The following is a 20,238-nucleotide window of genomic DNA, read 5'->3' on the forward strand; positions in this document are numbered from 1 at the left end:
TGATTAATGATGCGCCATGATATTGCAGAAAAACAAAATTATTGCTCTGCCTAATGTAAAGACTGGAAAATGACAAAACCACTATACCTTTCCTTAATTTAAAATTGACTTTGCTGAACATGATTGCAATGAAAAGGTTAACAGAGATATGGGAGTGGGATCTCAGTAGCATCCATTCATTCATTCTCTGTGTAGAGCACCATTCAGATCTGAATGGCCTCCTCTCATTCTCTCGCCATTTAGTCAAGGTGACCTGGGTTCACGTCCAACCCAGGACCCACAGCAGCTGCTTATTACCTTTAATTTACTTCTACTGTGTTCCATCAAGGAAAAAATCACACCTGGTTCAGTTTAACTTCACCATTAATGAACCAGAGCTTGAAAACTTGATTTTCAGATGTTTCTTACCTTTTCTATTCAATTGAGAGCTATAATTACTTCTAAGTGCTGTTATACGCAACATGTTGGTTTGACCGCTAGCACTCAGGTTGCAGGAGATAAGGTGAAATCGCTCTGCGGTAGACTGATGGCAGATAGACTGGTAAGTGCCAGCCCTCCTACAAGAGAAACCAACATCTAATCATTTTTAAACATATTCCAATTGCCAGATTTGATTCAGCCTGTAAAAATGCCATGCATTTTATGAATATTTTGTTGTTTTCTGAAAAAATTATTTAGTACTGAAATAGGACCATTTATGAAGTCTGTGAATCACGCACCATGATCAAAGACAATGTTACCCTTGGGCTTAATGTTTTCATCCCAATAATCTCATTAAACTTGTGATATTTGAATGCCATACTGATTCTGTATCATCCTAAGCACCAGTGTGATTTAAGAGTACTGATTTCTTATATTTGTTATGAAATGCATAAAACAAATTTAGTGAACAAAAATTATTTGTCCATTTGTAATACTGCATAAAATATGTATAGTATGTATCCTCATTGAATTAAATCAAACAATAAGGAAAAAGAAAACATTTAGGTTTTATGCATTTCTGTGTAAAGGGTTATTATTAAAGGAAACTGACAAAAAGCAGTTGCTCCTTCAATTCGTTTAAAAAAAACACGACAAATCATTGCTTTTCATGATAAACAACTTGCATTTTTCCAGACATATTTTTTTTGTGCAATCAAAATGAAAATTTGTCCCTGCTACTATAAAGAAAGAAGCCTTTGAGTTTTCAGTTGTAATTTATTTTCGCATATCGAAAAAGTGTTGGCTCTGCAACATTTACTCTTAACTGTGCTGCTCTGTTTCTTATTAAGAAAACACATGTGTGCACGCAGACAAACACAATTTCCATCAATCCGCCTGTGGTTCAACTTCCCACAAATGCGAATTAACTCCCAATCAATCCAGGATCTCCACACATAGGTCTACCAAAGGAAAAGACCATTTCACATAACACAACAGAAGAAAAAAGTGTTAGGGAGATACTGTACAACTAAACTGACTCCCAGCTTTACAAAATTTCATGGTTAAACCTCCATCATCAGATTGAAGCAGGACATTTTTCTGCTGCTGTGGCCAAATTCCAAGTTTGATCACACCAGAAAGGAGGATGTTATGTTTGGGGAGTATGAGCAGGAAGGCTCATAATGAGGCTTTCTCGCCCTCTTAAACACAAGTCACAGTGGTGATGCTGGGAACATTTGTCATTATATACATCTTGGTCTTTTATCAATAGTACCAGCTCATGGCAATTGTACATAGACGTTCTGAGATGATGTACACATATTTGATCATTTTTGTCTTCTTGACATTTATTGATAAAAGAATCACAGAATTTACAGTTTCTGAAAGTTCAGCTGAATGCTCCTACAATCCCTTGAAGTAAAACTTAAAATGTTAATTGTAAACTGCAATATATGACAAAAAAATGCTTCCTTTTGTAGCAGTAATTGGCCATGAAAATTGATCAGGCTTTCCATGGAAACTTTAATGAGAACTTTAATCCTGTGTTTAGAAATATTTTTTATGAGATGAAGCTAAAATTTGGTGAGAGCCAGGGGGGCCAATTAAATGCCCATGAGAAGAGAGAAAGAAAGATATGTTTATAAATAAATCCAATACATTTGTAATTATAAATATTGGGCTTATAGTTGTCATTTTCAAAAACACACACACACACACACACACACACACACACACATATACATATATACTATTTATTTATCTTCTCTATCTATTTTCATACTCCAAAAAAAAAAAAACCACCAAAGCACACTATATGTATACCACAATAGCTACACTTGCGTCTACACTTCTGCACCCAAAATAAATCAATTTCACCATCATCTGTCAAACTTTCTTTTATCGGGCCTGAGCACCTGCTACTGATGTATCTCATAACAAGCTTCAGGAAAGGTGTTTTAGCAAAATTAACATGTTCATCATTGTACAAACACTATGCTGCACAACAGGACAACACATCATATATACAAACAGAAGCAAAGTGAAGCATAAGAGTAGATCTTTTATATCATACTAGTATTAAAGCAGATATGATCTATACATTATGCACATGATCTAGCCAGATATATGCACATGTAGCACAAATAAATTGGTTTGATACATGAAAAGTAATTATATGCATATAAAATACATTTGTCCTCAAACTTCTGCTTCCTTGAAAAAGTTAAATATTTTGTAAGTAAATTGCAAACATTAATTTTCAGTTATCGCAGTAATGGGGGGAAATTAATGCATGTTTGCGTACATCTGCATGTTTTTGAACATTCTGTTATGGGTAACTATGTACTATAATGACTGACACTTTTTTCACAAATCTAGTGCAGCATTTCATTGCAATGAAAGTCATTCAATTTTTTTGAAAGTTCATTGTAGTCATTCCTGGACCCCACACAATCTTCATCTCCTTTGTAGTCATAAGGCTGTTTAGGTTCCCAGAACCTGGAGTCGACAGATATGAGGATTTTACTTGTTATAGCAAATCAGTTAAAGCATTTCTGAGATTGCTGGTGGAAAACATACACTAGTATTTTGTGAAGCAATGTTCAGAAAAATAGACCTGGAGCTGTTAATGTAAAAGATATAACTGCTGAGTACTTAGTACTGTGGAGCTTAGATGTGAACACTATTTACACGTCTTTGTCAGAGTATTGACATGACCTTACCATGTCTCTTTGGAAAGGGTTGTGTCGTCCACCCACTTCCAGGTCCCTTCTGTGTCTCGATCAGTTAGACCAATCCAGAAATCCATTTTAAATTTGGTAACAAGGTCCTTAGTTGTAAAGAGAAATTGAATCAGTGAAAATCTGAGATTGAACATGCAATACTTATTCTGGAATTAAGTGGAAATAAAGAAAAGAAGGGTTATGAAACTTTATGTGATTGTGGGTTGACCTCTTGTCAATGTATTATACTTATTTACCTTTTTCCCTAGTAAGATTATCACATTACAAACTCTTGACTGGATTTAATTACAGAAAGCAAATGTTTAAACATTAAATGAACATTAGATGATTTAATCCGACCTAAACCCCAAATGGATTTTATTATACACATTTTGAATGGCTGAAACAACTTTTTCAAAATTACTGTCTTTAGACAAGGTTTTTTTTTTTCTTCATTATTGCGAGTGACATTTTTAGCCAAGTTTCCAGAATATATGAAGTTACTTATATATTTACTTTTATAGACAGCAGTAATCAAAAGTGTGATTGTTCTTACTAGACTTTTTCCCTTTAACTCATTTAGCTAAAAAGTCTGAGCAGGCATTCAGCTGATATGTCCTGATGAAACAAGAAAATGAAGGCTAAGAAACTGGAACTCAAGCAAATAATGGTTCCAGGATACTTTTTGTTGTGTATGATTGTTCTTTTGCCAGAAATCTTTAAAGTGTTAACAACCAGCCAACACTTGTCCCAAGCAGGGTTGGGGTGAGCCAAAGCCTATCCTGGAAACACAGGGCACAAGGTTGAAGGGGGAGAGTAAATACTCTGGATGAGATGCCAGTCCATCGCAATGCACCCCCAGCAGGGCTCAAACCCCAGACCCACCACATAGCGATCACCAGACAAACCCGCCACGCCACCACACCTCCCAGTGTTACCACTCATTTTGACTTATTTTGAAGGCTCATACTATTCATATCTCTTATGTGATTGAATGCTCCTTATACTAATAATAATACTTTTAGATGCAACCAGTCATACTTTGTAAACCTTTATATATAATATTCATACTCTGCTTCTTACCTGCACAATTTCACTCTTTACAATCACTAGGTTTGCACCTCTCTGTCTACAATCTGGGGGTGCGGTGGCGCAGTGGGTTGGACTGCAGTCCTGCTCTCTGGTGGGTCTGGGGTTTGAGTCCCGCTTGGGGTGCCTTGTGATGGACTGGCGTCCTGTCCTGGGTGTGTCCCCTTCCCCCTCCGGCCTTACGCCCTGTGTTGCCGGGTTGGCTCTGTGACCCTGTACGGGACAAGTGGTTCTGAAAGTGTGTGTGTGTGTGTCTACAATCTTGTTGGCTGTCATCCCAAGTTTTTGCCTCAGTGGAGAAAAAATAACGCTTGGGGATGAACTTTCTCCATCCCTGAGGACAAGTGTGCCCTAAAGAAACACCAGAAGTGACTCTTAGCAATCCTTTTGTAATCTCAGTACATACATTATTTCCATAAAAATAAAATGATATGTCAATAACTTCCTGCAATTACACATTTCACATTTCTCTAGAGATGAAACAGAGTACGCAGATTACAAAGTTATTTTCACACAGAGAAACTGATCGATTATAGCTATTTAAACACAAACACACAGGTGCGAGGACTGAGAAGTGAATATTTTGCTTACCCAACTCTAAATCATATGTCAAACTATTGTGTAACTGTTCTTTCGCAGTGCAGTTGTTATAACTCATTTTCAGCAGGTTATACTCCGCAGTATAGTTGGTGTTCAGCTGTAAAATGGTCTCTTTCAGTTGACTGTGCTGCTCTTTGGCTTGAACCGTCACTCTGTTGTCTATTGAACACATGATAATCCTTGACAAAGAGCCCTTAACTCATAAAATTTGATAGTGACTATAAGTTTTAAAAAGCATGTTCATGGTGGGCACAGCATGATTGGAACACAGAATAACCCCATGGCCCTACTTTACACAGGTCATTTTTGTACTAAGTTATGTGATACAACAATTTGAGAACACACATGAATTTTAAATCTTCATTGACAAAGTTATTAGAGACTAACAGTAAACCAAAAGTCAACAAACTCACAATCAATAGACAGTGTTATGATGACAATCAGCTGTACTATACAAATCAGACCCAAACATATCATAGCCAGTCTGTTGATTTGTCTTCCAGAAGTTTCAGATTCTGTGGGAGTTAAAACACTTTGTGTAAGGATTTTGAATAAACTCATGGAACAAAAATGAGAAGTGTTGCAACAATAAAACAAACAATTCATTACGGCAAAAACAGTATTTTCTCACTCTAAAATTTGTTAAATTGCCATTTGGATCTATGAGCTCTCGTCATAATGAAATTTTTAACCACATTTTAATAAAATATATCTCTGTGTCTGAAAGTCTTTAAGTCCATAAAAATGTTTTGTGATGAGCTGGTGTTCTATCCAAGGTGTACCCTGCCTCACTTGCTATACCTCTAGGTTAGGCTGCAGAACACTGACAAGTAGTTACCAGTGAAGTAAGACTAAAAAATTCCAGGCAAACTGCTGCTGTAAATATTGTCATTAGAAAAGCTCGTTAAAAATAAAGAAGTCTGTCCTGGTTAGAGATTACAAAAGAAGTTTTATATACTTTTTGTAACAATATTTGTATACACTTATATATAAAGCATTGTCATGAAGTTAAACACACACACACACACACACACATTTTCAGAACCGCTTGTCCCATACGGGGTCACGGGGGAACCGGAGCCTACCCGGCAACACAGGGCGTAAGGCCAGAGGGGGAGGGGACACACCCAGGACGGGACGCCAGTCCGTCGCAAGGCACCCCAAGCGGGACTCGAACCCCAGACCCACCGGAAAGCAGGACTGTGGTCCAACCCACTGCGCCACTGCGCCCCCCTTTGAAGTTAAACATATAATACAAATTCCCAGACAATACACCTATGTCAGCAGAGTATGAGTGTGTACTGGTGCATGCCTTTCAGTATTTGTAAATGCATTCTTATTATACCTGAGCATTGAATTCTTGAACTCCTTCTTGGTTGTTTGTTCTGTGCATTAGGTTTGCATGCCTTAAAGGACTCTGCATTGGTATAAAGATCATCCAGATCCATATTTGTACTGACAATCTTTTTTTCTTCTTATTATTATTCAAATCGTATATCCTTTTCTATGTGCTCCTATGCACTGTGCGTGCCTGTTCTACTGTATAATCTCTATATCATGAGCCTATATGTTGCTCGGTGTTCTGCTTGTTTTCTATTTTTAGAATGTGAGAATTAGGAAGCAGATATAGCCTGCAGATTTCACAAAATGTATCCTGGTAAGGAAGTACACTGAAGTGTGCTGCACTTCAGAGTCTTTCTTTCTGAAATATTTCTCCGAGTTTAAAAGTATGTTGCTTTTACATCAGATTTTTAATCAGTGGACTACTGAAAATTAGGACAATTTAAACTGTGTGCAGCAAAGCCTGACATACAGTCAATTTTTTTTAAACTTTGGACCACTTTGGGGTGATCTTTGATTTTTCAGTACTCTAATCACGGTTTCAGAAAAATATTCAAGCTACAAAAGATCTGATAAATTAATAAACTCATTCAGATATTTTTCAATGTTAATTACATGTAACTTCCATGATATTCTAATCAGAAGATTACCTCATTTTGACAAACCTCCATAAAAAGGGTAGATGTATTTTGCACACTTAAACAGGTAAAGTTTGCATGCCCCTTAGAGAAGAGAGTCTTCACAGATCTACTGTTTCTTATCTGTGAATTCTATGAACGTTACAAGTCCAGGACAGTCTAGAGTTATGATGGAGTGCAACATAGTTTATACCAAGTTATTTGTTCTGAACAGAAAGGTTGACAAGTACTGTGCAGGATATGTAAGTGCATCTTTTCTGTTGTTCTGAAATATGAAAGTACATAAACACAAAACATACAAGAAAAACAAGAGTTACCAGAAACCCATGTGAACTCTTTAACTAACCTAATCTGTCAAACAGTTAACTTGCTAAGTCAAAGCCAGTATGCAGTCAATACCAAAATGGTATTTCACAAACTAACTACATTACTGTATTCTTACACTAAGAAACAGAAAGAGATACAAGCAAAGAAATTGGTAAGCACACAGTACACATATGACAGTTGCGTCTGGTCATGAGTTCCATATGGACGAAAAGTATTATGAGCCCACGTGGAGAGTCTATTTATAAGTGCACAGTGCAAACTATAAAGTGCAGAGTAAAGGTGAAACAATGAACACGGGACCAGGAGATACACAGTGTAACACGAATCTGTGAGTAGGACTTGAATACAGAGGTGTGATGAAATATCAGACTGGAACTCTGGACCTGAACAGCTGCACAAAATGCAGGTGTAGACAGGACAGGCACTCGAGGACTGGGAAAAAAAAAAAAAAAAACACCTATGGAGCAAGACTTGGGAAACAAATTAGTAACTAAGGTCTTCAAGGAAATTGCACTATAATGCTGATTAAGAATCCTCAATCTTGCCTCAGTAGTTTGCTCCTTTTATATGTGACTGATTACCCTACTGTGACCAAATGTATGGGTCTGCTAAATAAATAAATAGAAATGTCAGGACTGATGTAACTCAGTGGTGTCTCCTCTGGTTACTCAGGGTATTGTCCCTATGGGTCATGATAATGATACAAACTGAAGCACAGTATTTACATTTAGCTCACACTATTTTCCAAAGCAACTTACAGTACTGAGGTTACAATTATTTAGACAGCAGGGTAATTTTACTGGAGCAATTCAGGGTAAGTACCTTGCTCAAAGGTACTACAGCCAGAGATGAGGCTCAAACCTGTAACCTTGGGGGCAAAAGGCAGTAGCTCTACTCATTGCACTACTAGCTGTCCTTAACTGAGAGTATTGTGATGGTGCTGAGGGGAGCTGATGTAGCACAGTGTAAATAGTTGTCATTAGTGTCTGTTTCTGTACATAGCTGGTGTTCTGTTTGATTGGTCTTTCATTGTTCATGCGCAGTTTGCCACAAGGGAAATTCTGGGGAGTTCAATGGGGTGGCCCCCTAACCGTTGGGCATGGTAGGAGGGGTTGGGAGTCTCCAGTGTTTAGGATCACTTGTACTGTCTCCAGCATGTTTGTTAAGACAGCAGCCAAAAGACATGTACACTCTAAATAAAGAGCACATTGCTTTTACCCTGTTTCCAATACCTCCTTGGCGATGCTACAGTATGAAGATTAACAGCAATGAAGATCCTGCCTTCCCTGTTCTCCAGCGAATCAGCTATCTGTCTGGATTGATGATGGATGGCTGTTCCGCCCATTCTGAGTCAGAGGCAGGAAGCAAATAAAAGAAAAGTAAAATGCACACTCCTGTGGACATAATAGCCAAAAAGTATGCAAAGACTAAGTGTGTTTTTTTTTTTTTACGACAAAAGGTGGGATGAAACTGATTTATTTAATTAAAAGCTGGAATCAGTACAATTAGAAAATTAGTCTTTGAAATGTGCTTCAGAAAATTTTACGTCAGACAAAAACAGGCAACTTGTAAGAGAGAGTAAAGTGATGCTGTGATTCTTTGTCAGAACGGAAATAGTGTCAGGGAACTTCACAAGCCTACAGCCTTCTGAAAACTCGTCTATTTCGAGGATAGCAAAAAATCTTTCACCAGGTTTGTGTGAGAAATGAGGGCTCAAACATAACAAAGGCTTTAAAAGGTAATTATAACTATATTAAAATTTTAATTTTTATGATTTTATTTATGGTTTTACACGGTTTACAGTCATTCTTTAAGGTGAAATGTTCAAATTTCATTAATGATCATTTGCAAAACTAATGCATTACAGATTTTTATTTGACTTAGCAGTTTATGAACAAAATTAAAATTATCTTACAGAAATTAAATTTTAACTGTTTTCAAACCAAGTTTTATTTTCACATGGACAATTTTTTTTCCCCATCATTCATTGTCTCCCATTTTCTATGTTGCCTAATAATATGCATTTAAAATGTAGGCACTCCATGTCCGCGTCCATATGCTGTCGTGTGTATTTATTACTGTTTTGTACGCCTGTTCTGTGTTGCACCATAGTCTCTGGAGAAACAAAATTTTGTTCCACTGTATACAAGCTATGTAGAGGAATGACAATAATAAAAAAAAAAAACGTGAATATTTCAACGTCACCACAAAAATGCAGAAGGACTCACACACACACACACACACACACACACACACACACACACACATTTTCAGAACCGCTTGTCCCTTACAGGGTCACGGGGAACCGGAGCCTACCCGGCAACACAGGGCGTAAGGCCGGAGAGGGAAGGGGACACACCCAGGACAGGACGCCAGTCCGCCGCAAGGCACCCCAAGCGGGACTTGAACCCCAGACCCACTGGACAGCAGGACTGCGGTCCAACCCGCTGCGCCACCGCACCCCCTGCAGAAGGACTCATTTTAAATTTATTTAATTAAATTAATTGAATTTATTTAGTTACAGTTAACAATATAGCTGATTAAGAACCCATTTGGCATTGTTATGAAAATACTCATTTGATCAAAAGAGCTAAGGACACAGAAAAATATGTGAGCACAGTATATCAGTATTTGTGAGCATATATTGGTGCTTGCTTTTCAATAAAAATGTGTTATTACTGTACCTGTATTTTGAGTGCTTGAGCTCTTCTTTGGTTGCTTGTCCACTGCATTGAAAATATTACCCTTAATGGAGTCTGCATTGACATAAAGATCATCTAGGTCCATGTTTGTACTCTGTAAAAATATATCACTTGTGGTTTTTCAGCTTTGCTCTTCTGCTGTATCGCCCTGACTCTTCTCCAGTGCTTAGTAGTCTATAAGTTGTTCTTTTTTCGTCAACAACACATACATGAAAATGCAAAATGAAAAAGGAAATAACTTCTGCAAAAGTAATCTGATGTCACCAACCTCGTAAAAAAAGCAATGCTGAGATTTCCTGTAGCCTATGGCAATAATGTGAGATAGAAAAGTTGCGGTACCTTGTATGAAAAAGATGGTTCAGTATTTGTAAAGAAAAATTGTGAATCAGAAATTCAGTAACATATTAGAATGTGTCTATGTCACATTTTAGACACAATTTTACATCCTATACCCTTCATTTAAAGACGTACAACCACAAGTTGTAAATTACAAACCAGTGAATAAAGTTATTACTGTCACACGGAGTAGACCAGAGACCCAGGTGTGGACCCAGTTGCGGAATCGTTGTGGATAAAGATTTTAAGGACAAGGCAATACTCTCAGTCGGGGACAACAGTGGTTCAATCTGAGGTGCAATGAGGTCTGAGGGGAGAATCCGAAGATATGGTTGATGACGCAAGTGCGAGATTCAATGCTGTGGGGGACAAAGGACAGGGATAGGGAGGGATAGGGATAGGTACATGGAGAGGGACAGGTGAAGCACTGTGAAAGAATTGTGGACGCAGGAGAGACAGTTGTCTCTAAGAGATTCCACAACTGGTAAAGAGCTGGGTATGGCTTTTATGGATGGATGAATGCTCTGATTGCAGACAGGTGCCTAATCGAAGTCAGGTGCTACTGGTTGCGGTGCATGCGTGGTTGCGACAATTACGTAGAAATGCTCGATACAGAGGACAAGAAAAACATCAAGATCACCATGCGACTGAGTTCTTAATAGAATAAAAATGTTATTGCTATTGACATATCAATGTTCCCACCAAACATAAATAAGTACTTTTTAGATTAACACAGATGTGTCAAGAAGAATGATATCCAAAATAAATCCAAAAAAACAAAAGTACAATATCAAGTGAATAACTACTTCTGAAAGAGTATTGCTTATTGAGTCAAAATGCTCTGAAGTCTGCATAAAAGTACAGTAGAGAAGGCAGAGACAGCAGAGTTACTGAGGCTATGAAATGAAAACAACATTGGGGTCATGTAAATGACAGACTAAATACATGGAAATTAATTTTTATTGATAATCTCTGTATTCTTTACAATGAAGGATCAGTACAGTTGCCTGTGTTTAGGGGGGGAAAAAGTCCAACGAAAACTACTAGCATATAGTGGATAAAGATGAGCTAGAGACAACTGTTTAACACATGTTTCATTTCAGTGACGGTTGGAGAAGTCAGCATGTCCTTAGGAAGTGTGGAAACCTTTCCAAAGCATAATAAAAAAGACAAATATTTGGGGTGAGGGAACTCAAGCAACTGTTTTACATGTACACAGCTTGCTGGATGAAGCAGGGATATTTACATATCTTTGTGTTTGGAATTTTATTTATCTTCCAAGTACTGCTCCTCCCGAGAAGCTGGAAGTTTTAAATTAAGGTCCCAGGTCAGAACTTCCATAGCAGAGAAAAACAGGACCTACAGTCTTCCCAGCATGCTTTCCAAGGTCATGCTTGATTTATTTTAATATTTTACATCTTAATCAACTGATTTACAAAAGTAAAATTCAACTGTCATGATTCAGTATTTGGAGAATACTGTATATAGTGGTCTGTTATGAATTGTCGAGATTGTACTTCTTACAAAGTAGAGTGTGTGAAAAGAGGAGATATTTAAATACATTTACATCTATTCATTTAGCAGACACTTTTCTCTAAAGCGACACATATCTCATAGAAAAAAGTGTGCATTACATTAGCAGTAAAAGAGACTACAGGAAGCCACTGCAGAGAAACAAGGAGGGGAGATACATGAGAACTCTTTGGCAAGCCAAGCACAACTCGGGCAGCAGCGTTCTGTATCAGTTGTTGAGGTCTGATGGCAGTAGCTGGAAGGCCAAACAGGAGAGCGTTGCACTAGTTCAGGCGGAATGTCACCATGGCCTGGATAAGTAGTTGCGCAGAGTCTGTTGTGAGGTAAGGACAGCTCCTGTAGCTGTATGCAGGATGTATCTGCAGCTTGGAGTTGTGGCTTCGATGTGCTGAGAGAAACAGACTTTAGTCAATCTTCACTCCCAGACTCTTAGCCAAGGGAGCTGAGTGAATTGTCCAGTTTGATAGAGAGCTCAAGACAGGGAGGCAGACCAGCTGGGAGAAGAAGGATCTCTGTTTCGGGACAAGTTGAGTTGTAAATGGTGATCAGCCATCCAGGCAGAGATGTCTGATAGGCAGGCATTGATGAGCGTGGAAATGTCTTTTGCTCCAGGTGGAAATGAAAGGAAGAGCTGAGTATCATCGGTATAGCAGTGGTAGTTGAATCCATGGAAAGCAATGACAGGGCCGAGGGAAGAGGTGTAGATTGAAAAGAGTAGAGGGCCCAGCACAGAGCCCTGCGGGGCACCAGTTGAAAGAGGCTGGGGAAATGAACAGGAGCCCCGCCAGACCACCTGGCAGGATCTGTCTGATAGGTAGGACTCAAACCATTTTACTGCTGTTCTTTAGATGATATTATGATATCATCATTACATATATATGGATGTGTGTGTATACAGTATATATATATATATGTATATAATATTTATACAAACTCTTAAACATGTGTATAGTGGAAAGAGATTTAGTGTAGTTTTAGACTAAATTATATCAACAGCCAGCATTTTGGCAAAGGGTCATTAGTGACAATATGAGTGTCACCAACAGGAGGACCATAAATATCATTTGCTACCTCCAGCAAATTATGCAGCTTTTCATATATTGACATTTCCAGCCAGGCAAGACCACTGTTTTTCCAGGTGAGCTGCTGAGGTGTGTGACTTTATTATGTCTTCTCAAGAAAGTCATAAATCAAGTCATACCTAAATGCTTCAGTTATATTAAGCTGTGGAAAGGGAGAAGAACATTCTGTATCTGTTCAGAAAATTTTAAGAAACATTTGGGGATTTTGTCAGCTAAAAAGAAGAAGTAAAATTAAAACCTAATACAAAAGTACCATTCTCTTGCTAGAAAACACATTCTTTAGGTAAATTAACAAACAGCCAAATTTTAATTTTGCAAATGCTAACACAACATTTTTTTCATTTTGCCTTCTGTTATACTTATTCACTGTAAGATGGAAAACTTGTTTTTGATATGAATGATAGGAGTATAGGGGGGTGTGGTGGCGTAGTGGGTTGGACCACAGTCTTGCTCTCCAGTGGGTCAGGGGTTCGAGTCCTGCTTGGAGTGCCTTACGATGGACTGGCGTCCCGTCCTGGGTGTGTCCCCTCCCCCTCCGGCCTTACGCCCTGTGTTGCCGGGTAGGCTCCGGTTCCCCGTGACCCTGAATGGGACAAGCGGTTCTGAAAATGTGTGTGTGCGATAGGAGTATGACAAACATGTCCACCACAAGGTATCCAAAGCAGGATCACAACCTTTAATGATACAACTTGCACTGACATTATTATTATTATGGAGGGTGTGTGGGGTGCGGTGGTGCAGCGGGTTTGACTCTGTGGTGGGTCTGGGGTTCAAGTGATGTTTGGGGTGCCTTGCGGCAGACTGGTATCCTGTCTGGGGTGTGTCCCCTTCCCCTTCAGTCTTGTGCCCTGTGTTGCTGGGTTAGACTCCAGCTCACCATGACCCTGCTCAGGACAAGTGGTTGTAGACATTGTGTGTGTGTGTGTGTGTGTGTGTGTGTGTGTGAACCTCAAAAAAATATGAAAGCAATATATATACTGTATATGTTTAATAAGTTCTCAAAAATACCTGCATGGGCATTTCATTACATGCAGTCATGACTGACTTCACTAGAAAGTTAAGAATCACCTTGAAGGATTGTCTTGAAGTAGTAAGAGGAAAGGATTTTCTGTGCGTTTTTACTCTAGTCCTGAAAACCGTGGGGGTTTCCTAGAAAATGTGCATATCATTTGAGGCAAATCAGTCTCTGGATCAGTTTTGTTTGGAAGCTCGTATAAAAAGCAGAACAGACACAGTATATCAGTTTAAAATAAATAAATTGATGTACAGGACTCTTTGAAACAGTAATTTCTCAATTTCTCGGTCCAGAACTTGTTGTAAAGCCTATTGCACTGTGCTGCATTGTGCAGCAATTACATGATAACAGATACTGCAGCTCTAGCCATGCTGTCTGAGCACATCTCAGGTACAATCCAGTTGACTATTTAGTCCGAGAAGAAACCTGGCATACAACAGCAGAGGCTTTAAAATAAGATCTTGGCACATTTAAAGTAATCTGGAAATCCAGGTTTATTAGAAGTTAATGTGCTCATGTTCATACATTTCCGGTAAACAAAAGGTAAACAAAAAGGCTACACACTTAACAAGAAACCATAATTATCCCAGAGAGGAGATGGTCTATAACATATGTTCCTGTGCCTCATACATCTCTCAGCAACAATCCATAGATCTGATGCAAGTCTTCACATGATTTATATGGTCCATAGAGAGGAAAAACAGGAGAAATATATACCTTGTTAAAGATATCCTACCAACCTTGTATAGTTTACACCAGAGGGAACTGTTACATTCTATATGAATTAACTAAATTGCTACATTTGATTGTTCTTGAAATTATTCCTATTTTTTTTTGTTTTAAAATTTAGGCAAACTGGTTTCCTGATGCTAAAACTGTATTGTTCTATGAAGACTTAAGTGGAGAAATATCAGCTGGCCGGTCTTCTTTCAGATGTACTCTATTATCTCAAGAAATTATCAAGGTTTTACATCTCGGCATGAATTAAATTACATAAAGCCTTGATTTAGCGTAAAAATTGCTTAAATGTCAGTGAGGCAGTACAACAAACAATGGCTGTATTGAAACTATGACGCTTCTTTCTTAGGCTATGGAAACAGAAGTTTAGAGGTGAATTAAGTTGTCTTTGACAACTGGAACCAAGTGATCGGAATCCCTCGCCTTCTGGCTCTTTCTGTTACATAGCTTAGAAGTTAAAGTGTCATTTTCCTACTTGTTGTTTTGGCAGCAACTAATCTTGGAATTCTCTGATTTGTAGGAATCAACAATAGGATACAATTAATAGATAGATAAACTAACAGTATCTATTGCTTTTAAAAGAATGGATTATTCCCAGATCTTCCCTCAAAAGAGGTGTTCACTTTAATTATTAATTTATTCATTTATTAAAATTTTGTACAATAGACATCAGGAATGAGTGAGACTTCTTATATCAACATATTTCACATCCCAGATTCCGTCTGTATCTGGCTTATAGATCTGGTGGATATAATAACCAAATTGGACATTAAAGTCACTCTCACTGATCTGAGAGTGACAAAACCAAGGTGCAGACCCCTTCTCTGTCTCACATTTATTCATTCAGCTGATGCTTTTCTCTAAAACAACTTACTCTGTTAAGGTACTTTATTTACCCATTTAAATGTCTGGGTAATTTCTTTTTTTTTTTCTGGAGTAATTCAAGGTAAGAATCTTGTCAAGTGTGTTACAGTCAGAGGTGGGAATGAAACCTACAACCTTTGGATCCAAAAACAGTAGCTCTAATCATTATAATAACAGCTGCCTCCAATATGTGGACACATCTTCAAAATGGAAATGAAAAGTTTTTCTAACAGGTGAAAATGAGCAATATTGTTGAGCAATACTGAGCACTATCTAACATTTGAGTATTTCTGCTGTGTATCCCACAGTGTAAATTTACACTGGTTGTGGTGAAACAGGGTGTGTTAGTGATAGATTGCCATTTGAAGGTTAACTTCCTCATCTAAGATTCAGTTCTACCATATAACACCTGCTTACATGAAGCCACTGTGAAACTAATCATTTCCTCTATACATTTCTGGTTTCTCAGAAGGGACAGTTCTTTCAAAACGTGTGCACAACCCCCTCCCCCTTCTGGCTGCGTGAGCAAGGCAGAGGGGCTCAAACCCGAAGCAGTAGCAAACATCAGTATCAGACCTTGGTGTCCTTGGCTGAACCTGCTTTTCCTCTAAAAAAAGATTTGCATTAGCGGTGGACTAAGGGGCCACCCCAAAAGAATCCATACATAGACCACTTAACCAGGCTGTTTAAAAGGCAGTTCCTTACCTCTGTAAGTGGACAACCAGCAGTGGTCCCTCCTGGTACGATTCTTCAGGTCCTCTGAGTATTGTGATCCTGCTTGTGACTCCAGGTTAAACTGTGGTAGAAAACAGTAGCCCTTGCAGCCAATAAAGTAAAACACTTTACTGGATCATCTGAAGCCCAACACACGATATTGGCAGTGGTAGGTAGTACTTTGATGTGCCTCCTTGATAAAGACACTTATTTATGCTAAAAAGACAGATGCAAAAGAAGGTCCACAATAGGAGATATGTGTTCCACAAAGAAACAAAGCAAAGTAAATATGTTTTGCTAACTGCTGAAGCACCTGTGCAAGAGTGACTGTGAGGGCAAAGCATTTCTGATTGAAACAGCAGAAAAGTTCTGAATATCAAGTTCAGTAGTGCAGCAAAAATTGCCAATGCCATGTCTAAATTTAGCTCTGCAGGTGGTGGAGTCGCCCACAATCTTTCGGAGGCTTCCAGTAACTCTGCAGTTTCAAACTAGGCCATGTTATGTCTCCATATTTTCCTCATACTTTGACCAACCTTCATGTCGTCTACAAGTGTTCTCTATCTAAATATTAATTTTGTTTCTCTTAAACTTTACCATTTTTCCTTTTCACTAACGACTGGGAAAGATGCTGAAGGATTTTTCCATGCCTCCCTCCCTCTTTCTCTCTCTGTTTCTTAGTCACACACAAACCCTTAAAGATCCTTAAAAACCTAAAATGGGCCCCAAAAGGGATTAGTCAGTTAAGGTGAGGGTGATGGTCTGAATCTGGACTGCCCCTAGCTGTCAAGTAAATTCTGTCCATTCTGCTAAACGGGGGAAAAGTCTCCGATTTGCACTTGGCAGTGTGAAAAGGATGTAAATAGGAAGAGGAGATGTCTGCTGCCTTCAAAATAAAGAGGAAGATTTATCTCCTTGTTCTCTGTTTTAAGATAATCTGGTAAAATTTTTTAAAAGAAAGCAAAGCTTTATTTATACCATTTTTTTTCTCACGTATTTTTAATGACAGTGTGAACACCACATGGTTTATCCTGTATTTTGTGAATGACTTAAATTGAGGTTTATTCTGGATTTCCTTCCTGATATATTTTGAAGCTCTAGGGTCCAGATGTGTTTCTGACAAGAAGCCCCACCAGTTTCTTAAGAAACCTCAAAAGATCCAAAAACAAGTTTAATCCTCTAGCTCTATTATTGCATTAAAAAGTAACCATTTATGTTCTTAAAAGTTAGTTTTCGATAGCAAAATGCAAAATGGTGTCTCTGCTACACAGTATGAGGTCATGGATTCCACCTCACTGTGAGTAATCACAATTTCATATTAAAATAGAAGAAATCATAGATGGAAAAGTTGACAAGTTATTCTTACAGGTATATTGCTAGCTTCTTTCAAGGGAAAATATTATGAATAATTAAATTATTCATATGCAGCTCAGAATGCATGCATATTAAAAGTGTGGTGTCCCTATTATATGCTAAGCATAGTTTCTGTTATTGTTAAATTGAGAAAACAACGCTAAAATGCTCTAGTGTGCTATAAAAACGCTCTATGATCACTAGTGGCGATACTAAATATCCATACTAATCATACCAAAATGTTTACATTATCAACTTCAATGACATTCATAGCAGTCTTTCAGTTTCATGCATACCCAAGATTCCCCAAGGTGTTATGTTACTCTAGCCTCTCCAGCTACTGACCTTCTGTCCGTCACGTTGCCTTACATGGTTGTCGACATGTGAGCCGCAAAGGGACACTCATGTCTGGATTATTAAGAAGTAGCACTCTGGCACTTGCAGTAAGTGTCAAGGTTTTCTTGTTTTTATTTTTGTTCTTATTTTTTCACTTTTTTGGTTGGATTTTTCTTATTTTTGATTTTTTTGCCCTAAATGACCCCCCCAATTAAGTTTTATGAGGATAGGTTTTTCAAGAAAGGTCTGAATGGTTCTCCAAGGGGAAAATCATTTTGGCATAGAGCAAGGCAGCATCCCAGGGCAAATAGCTTGGTAGTGAGGTAAGTGTCTTCAGTAACTTGGATGGAAAGACATCATGTTTCACCCCAAATGGCATATCAGTTTCAAGTCAGAGTATGAAATATACTGTACCAGCAAAAACCTGCAACACTGAGATAAAGGTTATGCAAAACCTTTTAGATATGACTTCAGGAAGAGGGTATTAATATTTCAGTTCATGCATAGTATATACAGAGAACTCGTTCACACTTTTGTGATGTTCACTGACCTGGACTTAATTAATTAAAATTAATTAATTGTATTACTAATAAAACAATTTTCTCATAGCCTTGCTTTGTAGATTTCAGAATCCATAAAGGTATCTGAAGAATAAAATGGCTCATAATGCTCATAAAATCTTTATGTCGATAGCTGACTAGAACACTTTAGACAAGCAACTGGTCAGTGCTTCACATAGTAAAGCCATGAACTCCTCTTGTAGGGGGAGGGGGGATATGTCTGGTACCTGTAACAAATAGTCTCTGTCTGAAAAAAATGTTAGCAAAATGGCAGTCTCTGGTCATTGCCAGTTATACTTGCACATAATGGTATGCTTTTATTTTAGTATTTTATTGTTTTTGTTACTTTTCACACTGCTGCTTTTTACTTTCCTGGCTGCTCTGTGCAGTATTTAATGTTCAGTGTTGGACAGGTCTTGGAGGCCATCTTTCTGCCTTGCTTGTGTTCTTGTCTAGCTGGAAACATTTGCACTTGTCTACAAATGTCCCCCATAAACGCAATGTGACCATGAACACTGTCAACATATGTATTCACCAGTGAGCTGTCTGTTGATTTCACCTGTCGATCCCTCATGTAAGGAGTCTTGCAACCCTTCAAAGTGTCCTTTCCATTGTTGTTTGTGTCTTTACATGTTGACAGTCTTTGTTATTCTTCTACAAAATTAATTATGGAAGGATTTTCCACTGTGCAAACTGGAAATGAGCTTAGTGCTTACTGCTATCACTGCAATGAATTTCCATTTATCCCAAAAAAGACCAAAATCTCTCAATTTAGGGGAAAAAGGCAAATCCTTATCCTTCAAAAGTACTCACTGTATTTGTCTCTTTCGTTCAAAACCAATTAATGTATTATCGAATATGTCACTGATGTACAGGTACCAAATACCCACTAGATCATCATTTATGTAAGTTACATCTCCTGGTAAAATGCCTACTTGCTTTCTCCTTGGATTTTAAGAGATGGGTGCAGGTCACCATTTTGGTCTAATTTTAAGGGACCCCACATAACTTGATATGCAAATGGAGAAGGTCAGTCTTTGCTATGAGGTATCACAGGAGATCTGAACTTCCCGTTTTTCCAAGAGCTGGGAGATCACTTGTGAAATGTGAGCATCCACTGGCTGCTGTTGCCTTTGGTCTTGGCAAGGGGCCTGGGAACTTTTCCCATAGATGAGGGGCCTAAGTCACATGGCAGCATCCCACAAGGTCCATTTTTGGCCGCTCGGACATTGCCTTCAAGGTTGCCGTGCGGAGACCCGTGCCGGAACTGTTGTTTGGCTGCAGAGTAGGTCAGCGAACTCATTCCTGCTTCTGTTCTTTAGCCAGCTCTCAGGTAGTGTCTCCTGCTCCCACAGGGTGAAGCTGGCACATAAATCAGCCTTGGTTTGCCAGGACAAGGTAATTTCTAATGGCAGTGCAAGGAGAGCTGAGTGTAATTATTTTACCCTTCTACCCTACTCCCCTCAGCTGAGAGTTTTTTTTTTTTTTTTTTTTAATTCTAATAGGCTTCAAGAAGGCCACCCCGACTTATGATTTTCCCAGGTGGCACTGTTTTCCTGAGAGACACTGCAAAGCTTATAAGGGTATAAACCCCGTGGGCTGAGTCTGCACATTGAAAGAGTACAGGAGCTGACGGTTTCCCCCTGGAGTCCTGGCTGTTTCTGAGAGCCGACAGTCCTTCTTCATCTCTATGTCTCCACTGCTGTTAGAGCTGTTTCAGACTTGCAAGGTGTCCGACATTGTTGCAGTGTGCCTTAAAGCATCAGTGTTTCTGTCACTGGAAATGTGTGGTAGGTAGATGTTTTGAGCAACACAGACTCAGACTGGATGCAATCTACAAGCTTTTTTCTTATGGGCTGTCAAAGAGTAC

At 38.6% G+C, this 20,238-nt stretch overlaps 1 long non-coding RNA gene across 2 annotated transcripts; it reads right to left on the reverse strand.

Annotated features, from left to right (window-relative positions):
• Positions 1-2,160: 2,160 nt before the first annotated feature.
• Positions 2,161-16,458, reverse strand: LOC108931009 (uncharacterized). 2 transcript variants are annotated; one of them, XR_003798160.1, is made up of 3 exons: positions 16,114-16,458; positions 3,144-3,250; positions 2,161-2,919 (listed from the first exon to the last, which is right to left on the reverse strand). It is a non-coding gene; the product is annotated as an uncharacterized LOC108931009 (long non-coding RNA). The 2 variants fall into 2 exon arrangements; XR_003798161.1 differs by lacking the exon at positions 16,114-16,458 and adding an exon at positions 4,227-4,281.
• Positions 16,459-20,238: the final 3,780 nt, after the last annotated feature.

The sequence above is a fragment of the Scleropages formosus genome, chromosome 14 (assembly GCF_900964775.1).
Source record: "Scleropages formosus chromosome 14, fSclFor1.1, whole genome shotgun sequence".
Taxonomy (NCBI): domain Eukaryota; kingdom Metazoa; phylum Chordata; class Actinopteri; order Osteoglossiformes; family Osteoglossidae; genus Scleropages; species Scleropages formosus.